Source organism: Panthera tigris, chromosome A2, assembly GCF_018350195.1.
Source record: "Panthera tigris isolate Pti1 chromosome A2, P.tigris_Pti1_mat1.1, whole genome shotgun sequence".
In the NCBI taxonomy this organism is placed as follows: Eukaryota; Metazoa; Chordata; class Mammalia; order Carnivora; family Felidae; genus Panthera; species Panthera tigris.
In genome coordinates, this window is record NC_056661.1 from 25,722,377 (window position 1) to 25,746,683 (window position 24,307).

A 24,307-nucleotide genomic window follows, 5' to 3' on the forward strand; every position below is an offset into this window, starting at 1 on the left:
TTTCTCTACCTGGCTTATTTCACTTAGCAAAATACCCTCTAGGTCTATCCATGTTGTCACAGATGGCAAAATCTCTCTCTTTTTTTTTATGGCTGAGTAATATTCCACTGTGTGCATATATGTGTGTGTGTGTGTGTGTGTGTGTGTGTGTGTATACACACTACATCTTCTTTATTCATCTGTCAAGTGGACACTTGGGTTGCTTCCATATCTTGGCTATTGTAAATAACACTGCAGTAAACATAGGAGTGTCATCAGTGAATCTTTTGGGTATGCAGACATATAGAGGGTAGATAAAAGATTATTAGAATGAATGATGTTGTCTTGACTAGAATAAATTATTCACTTATAGTTGAACTTAGATTGTGACCATTATGCATTCCTATTCTTTAACAAGTATCTGACTGTTTAATGCTTGCATTGTGGTATAGTGCCCAGTAAGTAGCACTGAAAAATATAATACAAATAAGTCTAACAATGGAAATATTTGTTAATCATTGTTTCTGAGTAGCTAAGGGAGTGATGTGTTCCTTCCCCCAAGAATGGGGGCAGAAAATGTGGAAGGAAGGAAGAGGACTTCATAGAGAAAGTTGTTTTACATTGCTGTTTGAAGAGTGAGTAGGGTTTTGCTAGCTGGATAAAAGAAAGAGCAGGGCATTCTGAGGGCACCTGGCTGGCTCGGTAGAGCGTGGGACTCTTGATCTCGGGGTTGTAAATTCAAACCCTACATTGGGTGTAGAGATTAGTTAAAAATAAGATCTTAAAAAAAAAAGGGCAGGGCTTTCCAGCCCAAGGGAATAGTATGTGTTTGAGGCAGAAAAGCCTAACAGAGAATGGTGTTTTCTGGGAAATGCAGTTGGGAAGGAGAAAATAGAGCTATCAAGTCTTTGGAGTAGTTGAGCACTGCTGGCAAGAGGGGAGGCAATGTAGCTCCTTTAGGTTTGGTAAACACTACAAGGTACTGGGAGGGTGGCTCACCAGGACAGAGGGGGCATAGAAGCCCCTTCCCCCATACCTTGCCCATCTCTTCCATTTGGCTGTTCCTGAGTTGTATCCTCTATGATAAACCGGTAATAGTAAGTAAAACACTTTCCTGAGTACTGCGAGTCGTTTTAATGAATTATCAAAACTGAGGAGTGAATTAGGAATCCTCTGAATTTATAGCTGATTGGTTGGAAGCATCACTAACAACTTGGGACTTTTGACTGGCATCTCAACTGGATGCAATCTTGTGGGACTGAGCCCTTAACTTATGGGATCCAACATTAATTCCAGGTAGATAGTGTAGAATGGAATTGTAGGACATCCGGCTTGTATTAGAGAGTTGGAGAGTGGTGTTGGAAGACACCATGCATTTGGTGTCAGAATTGTTGTGTGTAAAAATAGTTCAAATAGTCTTATAATTAATATTCATTATCCAATACTACCTAGTTTGTAGAGTTTCCCTGGTAATAGCAATAAAAATCAGTAGCATACTTGGTTTGCCTTACTTGAAGATTTGAAATGAAAGGAGCTGAATGAGTAATATGATGAGAATCTAGTCAGTCAATCAGGGAACATGTGAGAGAGTGCATATTCTGCATTAGGCAAATGGGACATGATGAAGGTATTAAGATATTACTTCAGGGGTGTCTGGCTGGTTGAGTTGGTGGAACATACAGCTCTTGATCTCAAAGTCATGAGTTCAAGTCCCATGTTGGATGTAAAGATTGCTTAAATAAACATAAAAAAAATTTTTTTTAATTAAAAAATGCTCACTTTGGCAGCTCATATACTAAAATTAGAATGATAGAAGATTAGCATGGCCCCTGCACAGGGATGACACACAAATTCATGAGGCAGTTCATAGTAAAACATAAAAACAAAGATGTTACTTCAGTCTTTGAGGAGCTTATAGTTTAATTAGGAAGCCAAAACTAACTCCCATGAACAAATTAGGAAAGAATAAAGTTTTAAGTGAAATTAAGAGAGCTATATGATTAAGGTAGTAAAGGCTTGTTTGTCTAAAAAGGGGGACTTGAACTAGACCCTGAAGATTTAGGGTAGAAGATAACAGATGTTCTGGGTGCAAAAAGGTCTACATAAAAAGGCATCAGCCCAGAAAGGTAGTCAGGAGACAGTTGTGTGTTAAGGAGCTCTACTACTGGATTGACCAGATAGCTTCTATTAAATAGTAGAGGTGAACCTAAATCAGGTTCCATTTCAGGAAGGCTGTAGAGGTACAAAGGTTGCTGGAGCAGTAGGACAGAAACATTGAGGGAACCAAGGCACAAACCTTGGAAGTAAGAATCTTGGATTTGCATGCAACTTTGGAAAAAGCCAAACTGCCCCTTAATCTTCCCAGGTAACTCTAATAACTAAACTGATATGTTTTACAGTGGGTTATAAAACCCTCATCTGCTTTAATATGCTGACTTCATAATAGGGTGATTGGAAAGTGAAGATTGGATTCATAGGTATAGTGAGTAGACAAGATTTAAAGGTTCCAGGGTATGAGTTCTTATTTTCAAGATTGCTTCTCTCTCGGCACATGAAAAGATTGTGCTTGTATTCATCATTTTAAGGTATATTTCTTTTGTCAGTCATTTTAAATTCTGGAATAAATCCATTTATGTATTTATTTTTTAAGTTTATTTATTCTGAGGGAGGGAGAGAGGAAGGGCAGAGAAAGAATCCCAAGCAAGCTCCACGTTGTCAGTGCAGAGATCCGCGGGGCTCGATCTCACCAACCTGGGCTGGATCTCACCAATGGTCGGATCATGACATGAGCTGAGAGCAAGAGTCGGACTCTTAACCGACTGAGCCAGGCGCCCCTGGGATAAATTCACTTAAATACCATTTCTGATATTTCCAGAAATACAGATTTAATATTTAAATGAAAAATGAATGAAGTTACAAATATAATGATGAAGAAAATAATGCATGTGAATGTCCAAGTCAGAGGCAGGTGTTAAGTGATAGAACATATATTAGAATTTCAGTAGAAAAACATTTTGAAACATAAACCTTATGTGGTAGTGCTAGTCTTACCATTTTAAATTGATGCTCTAAGCTGAGTTTTTGGTTCATAATTGCCAGTTGTGTGGAGGCAGTTTTCAGATAAGCATCAGTTAAGTTTATTGTACTCACTTTTAATAATTCTTCCCTCCCACTTCCCTCACCAGTGACCTGATTTGAGAATTGAATCAAAATTTTATCCTTTGTTTTAGCTGCAACTGTTTGGAAAGCTGATATAACAATAGGTAAACTGTTAATGTGTGAGAAAGTGATTAAAAAGCACTTTCAAATATTATGTGGTTGTGTTGTAAAAATTAGTCATTATTCCTTCCTACTTTTATTACTTTTTGTTATTATTGCTTTGTCATTTTACCAGTTTAGAGGTTTAGGTGTGCTAGTAAATTATAAATTTTAAGAATTATTTTCTGAAATGACTGTTTTGTTATAGGCCTACTGATAACCTATTACCTGCTATGCTTCACTTATAAAGTATTGAATTCTGATATTTAAGTCTTGCTTTCAAAATATTATTCCCCCAAAACAAAATAGAGTGTTTGTATCTGAATGTTGAGGTTGGAAAAAAACTCTTCAAGTTTTTAAGTTCAGTCACTTTTAAAAAGACTTGCTAGAAAGGGTACTCTCTTTTCTGGAATCAATGTCATAGCTCCAGTTTTATGACTATGTAATATTCTGATAGTAGGAGTTAATTCTGTTATCCAACTCACTTAACCTGCTAGCTATCTTTTGCTTTTGAATTTTGAATTTCCTGGTCGTGTGCAGAATTCGGCTAGGTAAATCTGATTTATGTAAAGCCCTTAAGCAATATAATGTTTATTTATGTTTTACATTTTTACTTATATTTTCCATTTTATTTTGCTGTCACATGCAAGTTTGCATGAATTCAGACTTTATGGTTTTTATCTGTTGGCTATTTTTTTTTAATGTTTGTTTTTTGAGAGAGACAGTATGAGTGGGGGAGGGGCAGAGAGAGAGGGACACAGAGGATCTGAAGTGGGTTTAGCGCTCACAGCAGAGAGCCTGATGTGGGGCTTGAACTCACAAAACCATGACATCATGACCCTAGTTGAAGTCGGACACTTAGCCCACTGAGCCATCTAGGCGCCCTTATCTGTTGGCTGTTTTATTTTTTATTTTTAAATTTTATTGGGGCACCTGGGTGGCTCAGTCGGTTAAGCGGCTGACTTCGGCTCAGGTCATGATCTCGCGGTCCGTGAGTTCGAGTCCCGTGTCGGGCTCTGTGCTGACAGCTCAGAGCCTGGAGCCCGTTTCAGATTCTGTGTCTCCCTCTCTCTGACCCTCCCCCATTCATGCTCTGTCTCTGTCTGTCTCAAAAATAAATAAACATTAAAAAAAAATATTTATTTATTTATTTATTTAGGTGCACAAAAGGTGATTTTATTAAAACATGGGGACAGGACCTGTGGGCAGAAAGAGCTGCCATTTTATTTTTTATTATTATTTTAAAATGTTTATTTATTTATTTTGAGAAAGAGAGAGGGAGAGAGAGAATCCCAAGCAGGCCCCACATTTTCAGCGCAGAGCTCTCTATGTAGGACTTGATGCCATGAACCAGGAGATCACAACCTGAGCTGAAATCAAGAATCAGACGCTTAACTGACTGAGCCACCCTGGTGCCCCTCTGTTGACTATTTTTAAATAGTATTATTTTAAAATTTATATTATTTAAATAGTATTATTTTTAAATTTTTTTTATGTTTATTTTTGAGAGAGAGAGAGAGAGAGGCAGAGAAAGAGAAGCAGAGCATGAGCAGGGGAGGGGCAGAGAGAGAAGGAGACACAGAATATGAAGCAGTCTCCAGGCTCTGAGTTGTCAGCACAGAGCCCGACACGGGGCTTGAACCCAGGAACCATGACATCATGACCTGGGCTGAAGTCGGACGCTTAACCAACTGAGCCACCCACTTGCCCCTCTGTTGGCTATTTTATTTTATTTTATTTTATTTTATTTTATTTTATTTTATTTTATTTTATTTAAGTTTATTTTTGAGACAGAGACAGAGCATGAACAGGGGAGGGGCAGAGAGAGAGGGAGACACAGAATCGGAAGCAGGCTCCAGGCTCCGAGCCATCAGCCCAGAGCCCGACGCGGGGCTCCAACTCACAGACCCCGAGATCGTGACCCGAGCTGAAGTCGGATGCTTAACCGACTGAGCCACCCAGGCGCCCCTCTGTTGGCTATTTTAAATATCAGTATGTTTTAGATAATTCTAGTGTTTGTTGTTATTCTAAGTCAGAATTAAGTGAAGGTTTAATGCTCTTCTTCATGGGATTTTACTGATTGCACAATTCTCACTGATTAATTCCTTTTCATAATATTTTGAACTTTGATCATGTTTATCATAAAACTTAACACTTGATTATGTTATGCTGCCTTAGTTCTTTAATAATAATAATAAAAATAATTTATGTTCTTCTTAAAGGTAAGTGTAATAGGCTTTACTGCTTTGTAGCCCTACAATATAGGTGCAATGCCTAGTATTTAGTAGGTGGTTAAAACACTTATTACCAACATACTACGTTTCTCCAAAGAAATTCTGAAAAAAATTTTTTTTGTTTGCTTATTTTTGAGAGAGAGACAGAGCACTAGCAGGGGAGGGGCAGAGAGAGAGGGAGACACAGAATCTGAAACAGGCTCCAGGCTCTGAACTGTCAGCACAGAGCCTGACATGGTGTTTGAATCCACCAGCTGTGAGATCATGACCTGAGCTGAAGTCAGATGCTCAGCCAATGCTACCTAGTTGTCCCATCTCCAAAGAAATTCTAGAAGTACTACTAACTTTAGAAATTTGTCTTTTTAATTTATTTTTAATGTTGTTTATTTAATGAGAGAGAAAGAGAGAATGGGGGGAGGGACAGAGAGGGATGAGAGAGAGAATCCCAGGCAGGCTCTGTGCCAATAGTGCAGACGCAGGGCTCAATCCCACAAACTGTGAGGTTATGACCTGAGCTGAAATCAAGAATCGGACGCTTAACAGACTGAGCCACCCAAGTGCCTCTGCCCCCCCTTTTTTTTTTTTAAGCCTCTTGGAAGAGAGTGTGAAATATCTTTATGACCTTGGGGTAGGGAAGGATATATTATAAAAAATTCACAAAGAAGCATAATTGAAATAAAAGATTGATAATGCAAATACATTAAAATTATCTTTTTCATTAAGAATGAAAAAAGTGAAGAAGGAAAAAAAACTAGGGGAAGATATTTGTAAAACACATCACGTATAAAGGATAAGTGTCTAGAATATAGAAAGGATTTGTTCAAATTAACAAAAAAGACACAACCCAAGAGAAAAAAAATGGTTAACACAAATAAGAATTTCACAGAAGAAATAAGAATGACCAATAAACTAACGCAAGATGTTCAGCATAACTAGGAAATTGTAAACTTAAACCTTCAGTTCCATTTATGCTCATTTAAAAAGTTGGATAATTTTGGAGTGCCTGGCTGGCTCTGTCAGTAGGGCAAGAGACTCTTGATCTCAGGGTCCTGAGTTTGAGCTCCGTGCTGTGTGCAGATTACTGGGGGGATAAACTTTAAAAAGTTGGATAGGGGCACCTGGGTGGCTCGACTAGTCTGTTGAGTGTCCACCTTTGGCTCAGGTCGTGATCTCACAGGTTGTGGGTTCAAGCCCTGCGATGGGCTCTCTGTTGTCAGCACAGAGCCTGCTTCAGATACTGTCTCCACCGCCCCTGCCCCTTCTTCACTTGTTCTCTCTCTCTCTCAAAATAAATAAATGAACTTAAAAAAAAAAAAAAAAAACATTCTTCTGCCTTTATTATTTTTGTTGTGGTTTTTAATTTAATTTAGTTTAAAAAAAAATTTTTTTTTTTAACGTTTATTTATTTTTGAGACAGAGAGAGACAGAGCATGAACGGGGGAGGGTCAGAGAGAGAGGGAGACACAGAATCCAAAACAGGCTCCAGGCTCTACGCGGTCAGCACAGAGCCCGACGCAGGGCTCAAACTCGCGGACAGCGAGATCATGACCTGAGCTGAAGTCGGCCGCCCAACCGACTGAGCCACCCAGGCGCCCCTAATTTAGTTTTTTTAATGTTTCCAGTCTTTATTTAAATTCTAGTTAGCATACGGTGTAATATTAGTTTCAGGAGTAGAATTTAGTGATTCATCCATCACTTACATATAACATCCATTAATCAACACAACAGGTGCCCTCTTTAATACCCATCACCCATTTAACCTATCCCCCCACCCACCTTCCCTCCAGCAACCCTCAGTTTGTTCTGTGTATTTAAGAGTCTTTTATGGATTGTCTCCATCTCTGTTTTTATATTATTTTTCCTTCCCTTCCCTTATGTTCATCTGTTTTGTGCCTTAAATTCCACATATGAGTGAGATCATGTGGTATTTGTCTTTTTCTGACAGACTTATTTTGCTTAACATAATACGCTCTAGTTCCATCCATGTTGTTGCAAATGGCAAGATTTCATTCTTTTTCATTGCCGAGTAATATTCCGGTGTGTGTGTGCGCGTGTCTGCGTGTGTGTGTGTGTGTGTGTGTGTGTACACACACACACACCACATCTTCTTTATCCATTCATCAGTCAATGGACATTTGAGCTCTTTCCATGTTTTGGCTATTGTTGATAGTGCTACTGTAAACATGGGGGTGCATGTGTCCTTTCGAAACAGCACACCTGTATCCTTTGGATAAATACCTAGTAGTGCAGTTGCTGGGTCATAGGGTAGTTCTATTTTTAATTTTTTGAGGAGCCTCCATCCTGTTTTCCAGAGTGGCTATACCAGTTTGCATTCCCACCAGCAGTGCAAAAGGGTTCCTCTTACTCCACATCCTCACCAATATCTGTTGTTGCCTGAGTTGTTAATTTTAGCCATTCTGACAGGTGTGAGGTGGTTAGTCTCTCATTATGGTTTTGATTTGTATTTCCCTGATGATGAGTGATGTTGAGCATTTTTTCATGTGTCGGTTGGCCATCTGGATGTCTTCTTTGGAAAAGTGTCTATTCATGTCTTTTGCCCATTTCTTTATTGGGTTAATTGTTTTTTGGGTGTTGAGTTTGATTTAAAAAAAAGTTGGATGATATCAAGTATGGACGACACTGTAGAGGAACTCCCATGCTCTGTTATTGATTTGATGAATTAAACCCTGATTGACTTTTGAATATTAAGTCAACTTTGCATTCCTGGAATAAACTCCACCTGATTATACTATATTTTTTTAATATGCTACTGGATGTGATCTGCTTAAATTTTGTCAAGGATTTTTGCATATCTATTCATGAGAGGTTAGTCTTAAATACTTGGTAGAATTCACTAATGAAGTCATGTAGGTTTGTATTTTTATTTATTTTTTTTTTTGCATGTGGAAAGTTTTAAACTATCAATTCAGTTTCTTTGACAGATACAGAGCTTTTCGGGTTACTTATTTATTGTAGAGTAAATTTTGATAGTTTGTGTCTTTAAAGAAATTTATCTATTTCATCGAAGTTGTTGGGTCAATTGGCATAAAATTATTCATAACATTACTTTATTACCCTTTCAGTATCTCTAGATTCTATAATGATGTTACCTCTCTCATTCCCAGTATTGTGTCTTTTTTCTCTTTTTTTGTTTTATTACTACAGCCAGAAGTTTTTCAACTTTATTGATGTTAAATATTCAATTATTTTAAATATATTTTTTTCTGTTATTTTTCTGTTTTCTCTTTCATGGATTTATGTTCTTACCTTTATTATATGCTTCTTTCTGCTTTTTTTCTGTTTGATATTCTCTTCTGTTTCTTAAATTGGAAGCTTAAATAATTGATTTTATACCTTTCTTTATTAATAAAAGTATGTAATGCTCTAATATAACTATTTTGATAAACAATTTGACATTATTATAATGCTTGTGTATACCTAATGAGATAGCAGTTCTTTACCTAAGTGTAGTGTATACACTGCAAAAACATTTTTATATCTGCATCAGGAGACATGTTCAAGCATTTTTTTTTTTTTTTAAAGAGAAAGAGCATGTGTGCACGCAAGTAGGAAAGGGCAGAGGAAGAGGTAGAGAACTTTTTTAAAATTTTTATGTTTAATGTTTATATTAGAGACAGAGATAGAGCACAAGTTGGGGAGGGACAGAGAGAGAGGGAGACAGAATCTGAAACAGGCTGCAGGCTCTGAGCTGTCAGCACAGAGCCCAATACGGCACTCAAAATCATGAGTAGTGAGATCATGACCTGAGCTGAAGTTGGACACTTAACTAGCTGAGCCACCCAGATGCCCCTCAAGCAGTTTTTCATAGTATTTTCTGTAATAGCAAAAAACTGGAAGTAACCCAGATGTTCATCAACATGAATATGTAAGTACTTCTGTTAATTTATACCATGGACTACTGTACAAGAGTGAACACGAATAAACAATAGCTGTACATTATCAATGCAGATGAATCTCAGAAATGTTGAATGAGAAAAGTAAGTTGCAAAGGAATACTTAGACTATGATGCCAGTTAATATAGAACTTAGAAATCGTGATACCTTTTGATATATATATATGTTACTTCCTATATAGTAATAGAATGATGAATATTTCCTTGAGAGGGAGGCAGAGAATGGATATAAAAATAGCTAAATTTTACATAATATATACTGTAAAGTGTTTTAAATACTTTATAAATATATACTTATTTAATTCTCATAATTAAACGAGTATGTGCTGTGAAGCAGGCACTATTATTGTTCTCATTTCTGAATAAAGGAGCTTATAAATAAGGGTACAGAAAATCTTAACTACTCCAAATCATTCTGCTAATAAGAAGTAAATCCTATAATCAAACCCAGGCAGTCTGGCTCCAGAGTCTGCAGTCTTAACTATTAAGCCATACTGCCTGCCCTTATGGGAGAGGCAGTGGTCTTCTCAGTCTGGGTGTTAGGTACATGAAAGTTTATTTTAATATTCTTTAGTTCTTACTGCTATGTTTCTGTTTATTTTTGTATATATGAACTATTTCATTAAAATAAATAACAGGTTAAGCCAACTGAAAAGGAAACCCATAATCTGTATCCCTAATGTAAGTTTAGGAAGTCAGTACTATTAAATTTCTCTAACATGTGTCTTAGATACTAATAGATCATAAAATATTAAAAAAATCAGATAGATGATGTGTTAGTAATGTTTTATATCTTGACCTGGGTGGTGGTTAGTTATAAAGGTGTGTTCACTTAGTGGTGATTCATCAAGCTATATACACTTTTGATTTGTTCACTTCTTTATATGCATTCCATACTTCAATAAATTCTTTATAATAATGTCAGGGGGTGTCTGGGTGGTTCAGTTGGTTAAGCATCCAACTTTGGCTTAGGTCATGATCTTATGGTTCGTGATTTTGAGCCCTATTATCAGGCTCTCTACTGTCAGCACAGAGCCCACTTTGGATCCTCTGTCCCCTTCTCTCTTTGCCCCTCCCCTGCTCAGGGATCTCTGTCAAAAATAAGTAAACATTAAAAAAATAGCAATGTCACATAAGATTTTTAAATTCCAAAGATTTCTTATTGCAGCTATATTATGTGTGTCTTTATTGGGATGAGCATAAGAGGATTATAAGTTATAAAGTATAAAACTAAATGGACTTTCTGAGATTCTACTTCATTGAAGAATCTTTAAAAAGAATGAGATATATTGTCAAGCAACACAACAACAAACAGGGCATAGCACAATATACACAATAATCTACCTTTTATGCAAAAGAGACAAAATAAGAATTCATATTTGTTATTTATTTGTTTATGCATAAAGAAATCTGGAAGGGTTATACATAAAGGAGTTAGTAACCTGGTTATGTGGAAGTACGGTAGGGCGGAAACTGTCTTTATGAGATAAGGATGACAGGAAGACTTTTCAGTGTATATACCTTTTTTAGTATTTCTGGAACCTTGAAACTATACCACCTATTCTAAATAAATAAACATTAACTTATTAAGTTAAAAAGAAAGCATGTTTAACCTGGCCTATTTATTTATTTATTTATTTATTCATTCATTCATTCATGAGGGAGAGAACACACGTGTATATATACACATGGGGGAGGGGCAGAGAGAGAGAGAGAGAGAGAGGGAGAATCTCAAGCAGGCCCCATGCTCAGCACAGAGCCTTTATGGAGGGCTCAATCTAATGATTGTGAGATCACGATCTGAGCTGATATCAAGACTCAGACACTCAGACTCAGCCAAGTGCCCCAACATGGCTCTTTTAGGTAGATTCAGACTATGTCCTTTTGAGACTCATATTTACTTATTTGTTGGCTATAGAATATTTCCATTTTCAGGAGATTTGGTCTAGTATCTCTTGAGATAGAGAAATTTTGGAAATACTATGCCATCAGTTATGTTCAAAGAGGACTTTTTCAATTAAATACCCAAAACCTTTTCAGAGTTTCTCCTTTTCCAGTGTTATTTCAGTTATTTTTTGATTATCTCCTGTCTTTTTTGGATGTTGTACATCTGTAGGCAGAACTTTTCTTTTTCTTTCTTTCTTTCTTTCTTTCTTTCTTTCTTTCTTTCTTTCTTTCTTTCTTTCTTTCTTTCTTTCTTTCTTTCTTTCTTTATTATTTACTTAAGTAATCTCTACACCCAGCATGGGGCTTGAACTCATGAACCTGAGATCAAGAGTTCCGTGCTCTTGTAATTGAGCCTGCCAGCTGCCCCAGCAGAACTTTTATTTTAATGAGAAAGCTTTTTGTTAATAATATGACCGTATATTTAAACAGTTGATTAAATAGTGTGATTTAAAAAGTGCTTTGGTACTGTGACTTTGAGCTATCTGACATCATTTAATTTAAAGCAAAAAATAGTGTTAGTGTTTAAATGGCTAAACTGTCCCTTTTTTCTTTTTAAAACTTGATTTATTAAGACACATTTTATAAGCATGATAAAAATTACTGTTTAAATAAAAATCTCCAGAAGTTGAAATGGAGATTAAGAGTATAAATCTATACTATTTTAAGGAAATGTTTAAAGCTACTCCCTTAAAATCTGGTCCAGAATTAAATTGAAAGAAAAAAGTTTTTAGTTAATATTTTGTAGGGACATTGAAAGAAATATACAGTTTGTAACCTCAGCTTCATATTAGAATCGTCTGGAGCTTTTAAAACACATTGATGCCTAAATTATGATTTAATTATCCCCCAGAGATTATGATTTAATACTTCTAAATTATTCACATTTTAAAATCTGTAAGTTGTTAATATCTGTGAAGATCATGTTGACTGCATGACTATGCTATTTTGAGGGAATATTGAGAAGCGAAAATATATTAACTTAATCATGCATTTCTGCATTAAGTAGAATAAGGTGGTGATTTTTGTCATAGGCGTTTATTTTCCTTTTTTTTTTTTTAATTTATTTTTTGGGAGAGCACAAGTGGGGGAGGGGCAGAGAGAGTGGGACAGAGGAGCTGAAGCAAGCTCTGCGCTGACAAGCTGACCTGACAGCAGGGAGCCCGATATGGGGCTGGAACTCACAAACCTCAAGATCTTGACCTGAGCGGAAGTCAGACGCTCAACTGACAGAGACACCCACGTGCCTCTGGCATTTATTTTCCTATTAGACTGCTGATATCAGCTAAAAGCCCCTACTTAAAAACAAGAAAAAAACCCATATACAAAAGATCCTGTATGACTTTTGGTTAATGATGTTTGTGAACTGCTTAGGGGTACCTGGGTGGCTCAGTCAGTTAAGCATCCGACTTCCCACTTCGGCTCAGGTTACAATCTGGTGGTTTGAGACCCGCATTGGGCTCTGTGCTGACAGTTCAGAGCCTGAAGCCTGCTTCAGATTCTGTGTCTCCCTCTCTCTGTGTCCTTCCCCTACTGTCTTTCTCTCTCTCTCTCTCAAACATTAAAAAATTTTTATTAAAAAAACTATATAATTGTCATTGTGAAGTTTACTTGTAAAATGAGCGTATAACTTTTTTCAAACTGTTGTTATAGTTTTAGGTGCTTTAGAATAAAAATTGTACAAGTGTTTAGGAAAATCACAAAGATTAAGACCTTGTAATATCAACTTAATATTAAAATTTCTATTCCTATCACTGTATGTGGTTTTTAATGAATATACTCCACTATAGAATAAAATGCTAGCAAGATTTAGCAAACATAAGTGTTTACTTGAGTTTAGGGAATTTGAAGTACATCTCCATCTAGATAAAATTTAAAATTCAAATATATTTTAATAGATTAGAGATTATGCCATTTATAATTATGCCATAGTTTCTTGATAGCTTCAGGGAATGAGTCATTTCAGAAAACAGGATTTTCTGATGAGTTGAAAATGTACACCTTTTACAACCAAATAATTTTTTGGATGGAAATTTTTCTAAAGTGATTAAACATTTCCTTGTCACCTTAAATAGAGTAAAGGAAAAAACCTTTTCTTAATGACCTGGTTATATTTACTAATAGAATTATGCACTTAGAGGCATTAGAGGTTATAAGTTTTTTACCCCTGTGCTAGGTGACTTTGTATTAGCATGTTTTAAAATTACTGAATTAGTGCATTTTTGTAATGTGTTGGTTCTTCTGGATTGTTATTTGTCAGTTTTCTGGGTCAGCCATCACTATAGGAACTGTTTAGAAATAAAATATATGTTTTAAACATATATGTAAATATATGTGTCTAAAACATATATGTAACTGGATCTGTGAGGAAACATGGATTTTATAGTGCATGAACTTGGACTTCTACACTTCTCTTCTTACCTTCTGGTTATCAATAGAATATGTTTAAAATGGTGTTATTGGAATCTTTGATAAATATATTGCTGGAAACTTTTAGGAAAATGTTAAGATACTCTACCTAAGATCAGGTAACAAATGGCCATGAAATCTCTTCAGCTTTTTACACTATAAGTTATTTTGATCTCTTCAGCCTTTCTTTGCAATATGTTATTTTTATATTACATTTTCAAAAATTTCAGTAACTAGCTTCATTTATTGGAAAATATATGATAGGTACCTCTATAATTTTTTCAGCAAATATTTATCAGTCTTCTACCCGTTGCTAAAGATGAAAAAACAAATGTCTGACTTCTTGAAATCATAAGTCTATTTGAACAAAACAATAAAAAACCTTTGAGTGTAGTATAATATTATCGTGGCATATGCCTGGGTGTTAACGATATTATAGAGGAGGAGCATCTAATTCAGTGTATCAGTTAGTTTATGCTAGTTATATTGTGGTAATGAACAACCCAAGACCTCACTTGATTTAGTTTTTGCTCATGTTACATGTTTAAGTAGGTGGCTGCTCCATCCACAGTTGTTCTCCTTTCTGGAATTCAGGCCAGAGGAGCAGCTCCTGTCTGGGACATGTTCTGGTGGTAGAGGGACAAGAGCTGTGCATAGCCATGGAGTTACAGTGAATGCTTCTGCTCAGAAATGGCACATGCCACTTCTATTCACATTTTATTGCCCAAAGCAATGCACATGGCCAAGTGTGATGAAGTTGAGCAGGAAATGTAATTTAATGTTCATATAGGAAGAGGCAGTGGAATAATTGAACACAGTCATATGTTTTACTACATTCAGCTTACTTCCCAACTCAAAGTGAAAATTATCTACCTGTGGGAATTATCAAATAAGAATGTATTTTAACAAAAATAAAGTTGTTTTTCATTCCCTTTTGAGTGTTGTAATATTCATAAGGTAAATGGTTTGTATTTCTCAGATGAGAAAAGTAAGACATAAAGAAATTATAATTTGAAGTAGTGTTCTTTTAAGCAGATAGAAGACTGTATCATTGATATACTACTTAGTGTCTTTTGTGAATAACTCTGACATTTGACATTGAGTTATGGGATTTAGTCATAAATGTTTTTTTCCAAACATCTCTTCGGTCTACTTTATCTTGCTGATTCATCTGCTTTGTCATGGACTGAATCTACATTAATCATATTTTCAGATAAAACTCTGGGATATATGATTTCATGGGGTCAAATATTAGAGTAGGTAGAGAGTGACATAAATTACATAGCATTTGCTTATTGAGCATCTCTTTATTAAGCATTTACTGTATGGCATATTTGCAAGTTGACAGGGTTACAGGGGTGACAAGAGATGATCCCTGCTTTTAGTGATTCTACATAAACGGACATGTATACAGATAATTACAATAAAACAATGAAATAATTGCTAAGAGAGGTGCTATTTAAATGAACTGCAGTAGAAATGTTGAGGCTAAGATGACCGATTAATAAGGCAATGAAGGAGGGAACAGAATGTCACCAGAAGTGACATCTAAAACAAGTCCTAAAAGAAGAACAGCATTTTAGCATGCACATGAGGGGGAAGTACACTTTAGGCAATATCAATAAATAGCATGAGTTAATAGCATGAAGGGAAAAAAAAAAGGTAGCTTGTTTGAGAAACTTTGTTTTTTAAAAGTAATCTCTACACCCAACATGGGGCTTGAACTCACCACCCTGAGATCAAGAGTCTCATGCTATACTAACTGAGCCAGCCAGATGCCCCTTGTTTGAGAAACTTTTAGTGATTTTGTGTAACATAATATGGGGGAAGGAAGAGAAGATGAGGCAGACAAAGTAGCTTAGGATCAAATCATGAAGGATTTTAATTTTTTTTTAGTGTTTTTATTTTTGAGAGAGAGAGAGAGAGAGAGAGAGAGCTAGCGAGCGAGCATGAGCATGGGAGGGGCAGAGTGAGAGGGAGACCCAGAATCTGAAGCAGGCTCCAGGCTCTGAACTGTCAGCACAGAGCCTGATGCAGGCCTTGAACCCCCCAGACTGTGAGATCATGACCTGAGCTGAAGTCAGTCACTCAACTAACTGAGCCACCCAGACGCCCCTCAAATCATGAAGGCTTTTAATGTTATGCTATTTTTTTTCCTTTAGGACTGGTGGTGAGGAGTTCGAAAAGATTTCAAAAGAATCACATGGTTAGATCTTTGTTTTTAGAGGAGCAGTCTTGGTGATAATGTGGAAGATATTGCCTAGAGGCAAGGAGACCTGGTAGAGTGATATAGTAGAAAGGACAGTTAGAAACAAACGGGAGTGCAACAAAATCATCTGTATGGAGGGAGACAGATTTGGGAGTCATCAACCAAAGTAGTGAAGGGTGTAGGAAATATACTCCCAGGGAAGTTTGTACATCTCTAGAAAAGTAGAGGCTAGAGAACCCTGGGGATGATCAGCATTGAAATAGCTGGCAGGGAAAAAGAAAACAGTTGGAAGAACAGCCAGAGAAGGAGGACCAGGAAAGATTGGGTTTGTGAGATACAAGGCAAGGGAGAGTTTTTGAGAAGACAATTATTAACAGCACTCAAATGTCACTTTATAGGGAGTATAAGTATTAAAAGCTGGGCTATTAGTGGAGTAGTAGGTATGGAAGCTCACTGGCAATGGGTAAAAGGCTATAAATAGTGAGTGTTACAGCTCTGACAGTGCTTGAATAAGTGGACGCAGAGGGTAATATTACCATGTAGGGGCACCTGGGTGCCTTAGTTGGTTGAGCGTCCGACTTCGGCTCAGGTCATGATCTCACAGCTCGTGAGTTCGAGCCCTGCATCGGGCTCTGTGCTGACAGCTCAGAGCCTGGAGCGTGCTTCAGATTCTGGGTCTCCCTTTCTCTCTGTCCCTAACCCACTCACATTCCGTCTCTGTCTCTCTCAAAAATAAATAAACATTAAAAAAAATTAAAAAAAAAAGATTACCATGTAAAAGATATGTGTATGTACATTTCCATGATGGTAATTTTGTTTCTCCAGTTTTAGTTGTTGGTAATTCTGAGGAGACTTTGGTGGGTGGTGCGATGTGGAGTGAGAAAAGTCTTCTAGGTTAGGCATTCCTTATCCACATTAATTTTTCAGTAGGCTTAAATGTATGTTGGTATCGTATTGCATTAAATACGATTTGTGCAAATGGGACATGAATCCCAGATGTCAAAAATGCATGGGAATGTTAAAATTTTGTAATTCCACACATTAGAAATTCAGTAGCATGGATGATATTCTCTGGTACTTTTATATATATAATATATATAAAATGTAATATGTATATATTAATTTACATTCAAATTAGTTAGCACATATAGTACAGTAATGATTTCAGGAGTAGAATCCAGTGATTCATCCCCTACATATAACATCCAGTGCTCGTCCCAAGTGTCCTCCTTAATACCCCTTGCCCATTTAGCCCATTTCCCCCACCTAAAACCCCTCCAGCAATTCTCAGTTCTCTGTATTTAAGAGTCTCTTATGTTTTGCCCCCCTCCCTGTTTTTATATTATTTTTGCTTCCCTTCCCTTATGTTCATCTGTTTTGCATCTTAAATTCCACATATGAATGAAGTCATATGACATTTGTCTTTCTCTGACTAATTTTGCTTAGCATAATACACTCTAGTTCCACGTTGTTGCAAATAGCAAGATTTCATTCTTTTTGATTGCTGAGTAATATTCTATTGTGTGTGTGTGTGTGTGTGTGTGTGTGTGTGCGCGCGCGCGCGCACGTGTGTGTGTGTGTATGTACACCACATCTTCTTTATTCATTCATCAGTCAGTGGACATTTGGGCTCTTTCCGTACTTTGGCTATTATCGATATAAACTATATAAACTGCTATAAACATTGGGGTGCATGTGCCCCTTTGAAACAGCACACCTGTATCCTTTGGATAAATACCTAGTAGAGCAATTGCTGGGTCATAGGGAGTTCTATTTTTAATTTTTTGAGGAACCTCCATACTGTTTTCCAGAGTGGCTGCACCAGTTTGCATTCCCATCAGCAGTGCAAAAGGGTTTCTCTTTCTCCACATCCTCACCAGCATCTGTTGCTGCCTGAGTTGTTAATTTTAGCCATTCTGATAGGTGTGAGGTGGTCTCTCATTGTGATTTTGATTTGTATTTCCCTGATGATGAGTGATGTTGAGCATTTTTTCAAGTGTCTGTTAGCCATCTGGATGTCTTCTTTGGGAAAGTGTCTATTCATGTCTTTTGCCCATTTCTTCACTGGATTATTTGTTTTTTGGGTGTTGAGTTTGATAAGCTCTTTATAGATTTTGGGTACTAACCCTTTATCTGATATGTCATTTGCAAATATCTTCTCCCATTCTGTCGGTTGCCTTTTTGTTTTGCTGATTGTTTTCCTTCATTGTGCAGAAGCTTTTTATCTTGATAAGGCCCCAGTAGTTCATTTTTGCTTTTGTTTCCCTTGCATCCGGAGACATGTTGAGTGAGAAGTTGCTGCAGCCAAGGTCAAAGAGGTTGTTGCCTGCTTTCTCCTCTAGGATTTTGTTGGGTTCCTGTCTTACGGTTAGGTCTTTCATCCATTTTGAGCTTATTTTTGTGTATGGTGTTAGAAAGTGGTCCAGGTCCATTCTTTTGCATGTCGCTGTCCAGTTTTCCCAACACCATTTGCTGAAGAGACTGTCTTTATTCCATTGTATATTCTTTCCTGCTTTGTCCAAGATTAGTTGGCCATATGTTTGTGGGTCTATTTTTGGGTTCTCTATTTTCCATTGATCTATGTGTCTGTTTTTGTGCCAGTACCATACTATCTTGATCATTACAGCTTTGTAATACATCTTAAAGTCTGGAATTTTGATGCCTCCAGCCCTCTAGTACTCTTTGATATTCTGAGGTTTTACAGCTAGGAATTTATCTTTGCATTTCTCTTGGTACAAAAAAATTATGTCTGCAAAGTGTGTGTGTGTGTGTGTGTGTGTGTAACTGATAGCTGGATATATATCCAGCTCTTGCTATGTCCAAAGTGTATGAATGAGAGACACTCTAAGGACTGGTTAATCTGTGAATGATTGATAGTTATTTTATATTTGGCCAAAATTAAATTTTTAGCACATATCCTATAATATTCAATGAAAGGGTTAAATGTCTTTGTATCTATCCTGATGAACACTTAACTATTAAAGAATGGTTATAGGAACTTATAAACCAAGATTTAAAAAAAATGGAAACACTGATCAAATCTAAATATTTTTGCAGTGAGAGATACATTTTGCAAATTATCAAATTCTATTTTATGTTAGTTTGGTCACTTATTTTCATTTCATGTAATTTTACAATAGTTTTTCAGTTTTACATTCTTGTTTTTGTGGTAAGTGCTGAATATGTAATTATTAAAATGTAGTTTCAACATTAAGTAAAAATGAAGATAGCAAGAAATTATTAATTAAATATGTAAGACTAATAATTCCTCTGAATTTATACTATGTAAAATGAGGTCATGTATGTGGAACTGGTTTTTTTTTTTTAATGTTTATTTTTGAGAGAGAGAGACAGAGTGTGAACAGGGGAGGGCCACAGAGAGAGGGAGACACAGAATCTGAAGCAGTCTCCAGACTCTGAGGTGTCAGCACAGAGTCCAACGTGGGGCTCAAACCCACATACCGTTAGATTATGACCTGAGCCGAAGTCGGATGCTTAACCGACTGAGCCACCCAGGCACCCCTGGAACTGTTTTTATGAAGTCTGTAGTTAGAAATTAAGTATCTGATTTTAAGTATAGAAGAAATATTCAAAATTCACTCTAAATTTAATAGAAAAACATAATTAAGTTATTCTGGAGCAAAGGGATCAAATAAAGTATTTTCAATTTCACAGAGTTTTATTCATAAATGTAAAGATAATAAAGATGTACTGAAATGTATTTTAAAAATACATTTTATATGGGTTCTAGGATGGAAAAATTTATTTTGAGTGGGATGGGGGGGCAGGGAAAGAAGACTTTGGAGGAATGGCTTTTTGTGAGTTTTGGCCCAATGTAAGTATATAGCAGCAGCCTTACTTAAAAAAAAAATGTACCATTTTATTTAGCATGTGTTGCAGTTCTAAACCTTAGTAGTCTTTAACTTGCACAATGTTTTCTCTTGTACAGCATGTATGTCAAAACCCAGAATCTGCACTGTCACTTCCTTGTTGAAAATCTAGCTCTCCTTCTAAGATAACATGCCTGAAACTGAGTGTAAATTTCTCAGGGTCTTGAAAAACAGTTTGAGAACAAAATAAAAGTTAAGGTATGATTAATTTCCTATGTTATGACTATTTAAAAGTTCATTTCAATATTTTCAATATGATTTTCAAAAATTATCAAATGAACTCTATCAATGGAAAACTCAAAAAATACCTTAAGTTTTATGGCATAGCATCTAAATTTGCTTACATTAAGTACTCACAAATTGTTAATTTCAGTTAGTAAAAGAGATCTCTCATACTTGAACCAGTTTACATTCTTTACTAAACTTTAGAGTTGAAACTCTATAAAGGCGTTTCATCTTAAATTTTGCTTGATATTTTAGATTTTATTTTATTATTTTATTATTTTTTAAAGTATTTAGAGAGAGAGAAGGAGAGAATAAGCAGGGGAGGGGCAGAGAGAGAGGAAGAGAGAGAATCCCAAGCAGGCTCCACACTGTCAGTGCAGAGCCCGATATGGGGCTTGAACCCGTGAGCTGTGAGATCATGACCTGAGCCAAAACCAATAATGGGGCATTCAACTGACTGAGCCACCTAGGCATCCCGACATTTTAATATTTAAATGTTTATTTTTAATTTATTTTGAGAGAGAGAAAGAGTGAGAGAGAACATACACATGAATAGGGGAGGGGCAGAGAGGCAGAACCCCAAGCGGGCTGCATGTTGTCAGTGCAGAGCCCAATGAGGGGCTCCATCTCATGAAGCATGAGATCATGACCTGAGCCTAAATCAAGAGTTGGACACTTAACCGACTGAGCCGCCTAGGTGCCCCAGATATGTTAGATTTTAAATAAAGTCCTTAACTGAGGTGAATCTAAAATCGTATTCAAATGTGAGAAGTATGACAGGATATTTTAGTGGGATATCTTTTTGGTATGTTCAGAGTGAATTGTTTGAATTTGAACTACAGCTTTAATTGCATGTCTGTTGCCTGCAGGTATCTTGTTTAAAAAGAAAAGTGAAATAACTGAATAGTGCCATTTGTCATTCTAACAATAGAGTACTTTGATTTAAGAAACAAAATTTTGCCATAATTATGTTAATTAAATGTTTAAATGCAAACTTGTTAGTGATATTTTTATGTAAATACCTTTTGTTGGTATTGATTTTAGTATTTATATGACAGGCATAGAAACTTTTTATGAAATACTAATGCTTTACAGTAGGATGTCTTTAGCCAAATTGGTCATTGTTAGAAATTGTTCTCAACTCTGTTATGGGATTGTTATTATAGTTTTTTTCTTTTCTGTTATCTTGAATTCTTTCAAGGTGGGGAACTTTGTCTTCTGTGCTCATTGTTCTAGAGTTAGTACTGTCTAGGTTTTAACATGGTTTTATGTTTTCTTCTTAGATCTTGTAGATACTGATTTTGTCTGTTATATTTTACTTAAATTTTATCTTTGTCTTTAGATTTTATTTTCTATATTGTGTATTCCTTTTATTTGTCTATGATGAATTCTATGTATATATAATTATTTTTACCATTAAATAGTTAATTTTTTAGAAGTTTATGGAGCCATTATATTTTCTGTTATACTGACAATGTAAAAAATAGAGGAGATTTATGAATATGTTTAAGTATTTAACAACACAAGCAAGTTATATAGACTCATCTACCTCTAGTCAGTGTGGTATTTAAAGAGAAATTCTTTTCATCCTCTGAAACTCTAGTCCTATATCTCTGGTTTTTCATACATTACAATTCCGTTTCTAGATGTGTAGAATTCCTTAATCTACATGTGAATTCCCAAAACATAAACACAGTATTCTACAGATTTCAAAATCCTGTTGATTGATTTAGCCATCACTGAGCACTTCCTATGTGCCCCACACTGTTCTAACCAAAACAAAGTCCCTGACTCTACGAAGCTAACATTCTAGCCCGCATGTACCATCATCCATCTTTCATTATTACCTCAGCCTATTTAGGACAAATTGGAATGTTTCTGATTTGTTGAGAGGTAATCCAACATAACTCAGTTCCTCTTGTCCTATAAATTTGCTGTGTAAAAGCAAATGCTATCATATGGCCCCAAAGTATTCTGGTTAAATTTGAGTTTTGTTCTGAATTGCTAGTGCTCTACATTTGGTGAAATTTGTACATATCTCCTTTAATTTTATAAATTTAGATCATATATGTATCTTGGCCTCTTCTTTACTAACAGATAAACTTAAAGTATTTTTGAAGGTCATCAAGGAACTGCTTAGACAGTTATTTAATGTCTAATGTTATATTAGACATTGAATGATTTTGTTTTGGTGGTTATTTCTTTTGTTTCTTCTCTACTCTGAAACTCACTTTTCTGTCTTCCTCAATGTGACTTTTAATAGAACTTTTAAAACTTTTGTTTGCCTGACATTGTACTTTTCTAGTTCTTAACTTTTCGACAGTTTTGACATTTCTATCTTTATTTCCATTGTCTGTGCAGACTTTATCCTGTCGAGTTTCCTCCCTAATTCTCTCAAAATTCACATATTTACAGTCTTAAATTACTACTTCTAAGAGCTTTATTTCAAAATTTATGTACTTATCATGAATTTCTTAAATGTATTTTTAGTTTATTTTTTAACTTTTTAAAGTTTACACTTCAGTGGTTTTTAGTATACTCACAAAATTTACAACTATTACCACTATTTATTTCCAGAACATTTTTATTGCTCCCCAAAGAAACTGTACCCATTTAGCAATCACTGTTCATTTCCTCCTCTTCAAGCCTCTGGCAACCATTAATCTACTTTCTGCCTCTATACATTTGCCTATCCAGGAGTTACTTCATATAAATGGAATCATATAACATGTGGAGTTTTGTGTCTGGCTTCTTTCATTCACTCTGGTGTTTTCAAGGTTCATCCATGTTGTAGCATGTATCTGTACTTTATACCTTTTATTGCCAAATAATATTCCATTGTAGGCATATACCATATTTCATTTATCACTTTTACTACATACTCAGTTGATGGATGTTTGGGTTGTTTCTACTTTTTGGCTATTATGAGTAATACTGCTGTGAACATACATGTACAAGTTTTTTTGTGGACATATGTTTTCAGCTCTCTTGGTTATATACCTAGGAATAGAATTGCTGGGTCATATCATAACTCCGTATTTAATGTCTAAAGAAACCGCCAAACTGTTTTCCAAAGTGGCTATACTATTTAACATTTCTACCAGCAGTGTTTGAAGGTTCGATTTCTCTACTTCCTGGTCAACACTTGTTATTGTCTTTTTTATTGTAGCCAGCTAGTATGAAGTGATACCTCACTTTGATTTTTGTTTTGCATTTCCCTAATTAATAATGTTGTGAGCATCTTTTCATGTACTTACTGGCTATTTGTATGTTTTGTTTTTTTTTTCTGGAGAAATGTTCATGTCCTTTTCCCACTTAAAAATTAGGTTATTTATCTTTTTATTGTTGAGTTGTATATTCTGGATATAATTCCCTTATCAGCTGAGTGATTTCAAAAATTTTTTTTCCATTCTATAGATTGTTTTGATGGTGCCTTTTTTGTTATTACAGTAAAACATACATAACATAAAATTTACTATTTTTTAGTATTTTAAGGGTACAATTCACTGGTATTAAATACATTCACAATGCTGTGGAACTATCACCTTTATTCATTTTCAGAACTTTTCCATCACCCCAGACAGAAACTCTGTACTCATTAAACAATAACTCTCCTTCTTCTTCTACCCCAGTCCCTGATAACTCCTCTATTTTTACTGTGTGGCTCTATGAATTTGCCTATTCTAAGTGCCTCATGTAAGTGGAATAACATAGTATTTGTCCTCATGGTGTCTTTTATAGCAGAGAAGTTTTTAATTTTGATGAGGTTCAGCTTACCTTTTATTTTTCAAGTAATTTTTAATGATCTTAAAATTCTTCATTTATATGATCACTTGTGCTTTTTATGTCATACCTCAGATGCTATTGCCTAATCCAAGGTCATAAAGATTTATTTTAATCATTTTTGAGTACTCTCTTACTTGGTTCTTTCATCCATTTTCAAACATCAATGTAACTATCAGAGGTTTTGTGAGAAGGCTTTGTTAAATGTTCTTATTTATTTATTTATTTATTTAATGTTTATTTTGAGAGAGAGAGAGAGAGAGAGAAAGAACGAACATTCAGGGGAGGGGCAGAGAGAGAGGATCCCAAACACTGATAGTGCAGATCCCAGTGCAGGCTTGATCTCACAGCCATGACATCATGACATGAGCTGAAATCAAGCGTTGAAAGCTCAACTGACTGAGCCACCCAGGTGCCGTTAAATGTTCTCTTTTAAAATTTTTAGATCAGGATAGTGGCTTT

At 35.8% G+C, this 24,307-nt stretch overlaps 1 protein-coding gene and 1 non-coding gene across 26 annotated transcripts in view; both read left to right on the forward strand.

Moving 5' to 3' along the window:
* Positions 1–24,307, forward strand: part of LOC102952537 (sarcolemma associated protein) — a 150,543-nt gene that overhangs the window by 14,214 nt on the left and 112,022 nt on the right. The window lies entirely within an intron of this gene.
* On the forward strand, positions 1,751–1,853 carry LOC122236784. The gene has a single exon (XR_006215036.1). It is a non-coding gene; the product is annotated as a U6 spliceosomal RNA (small nuclear RNA).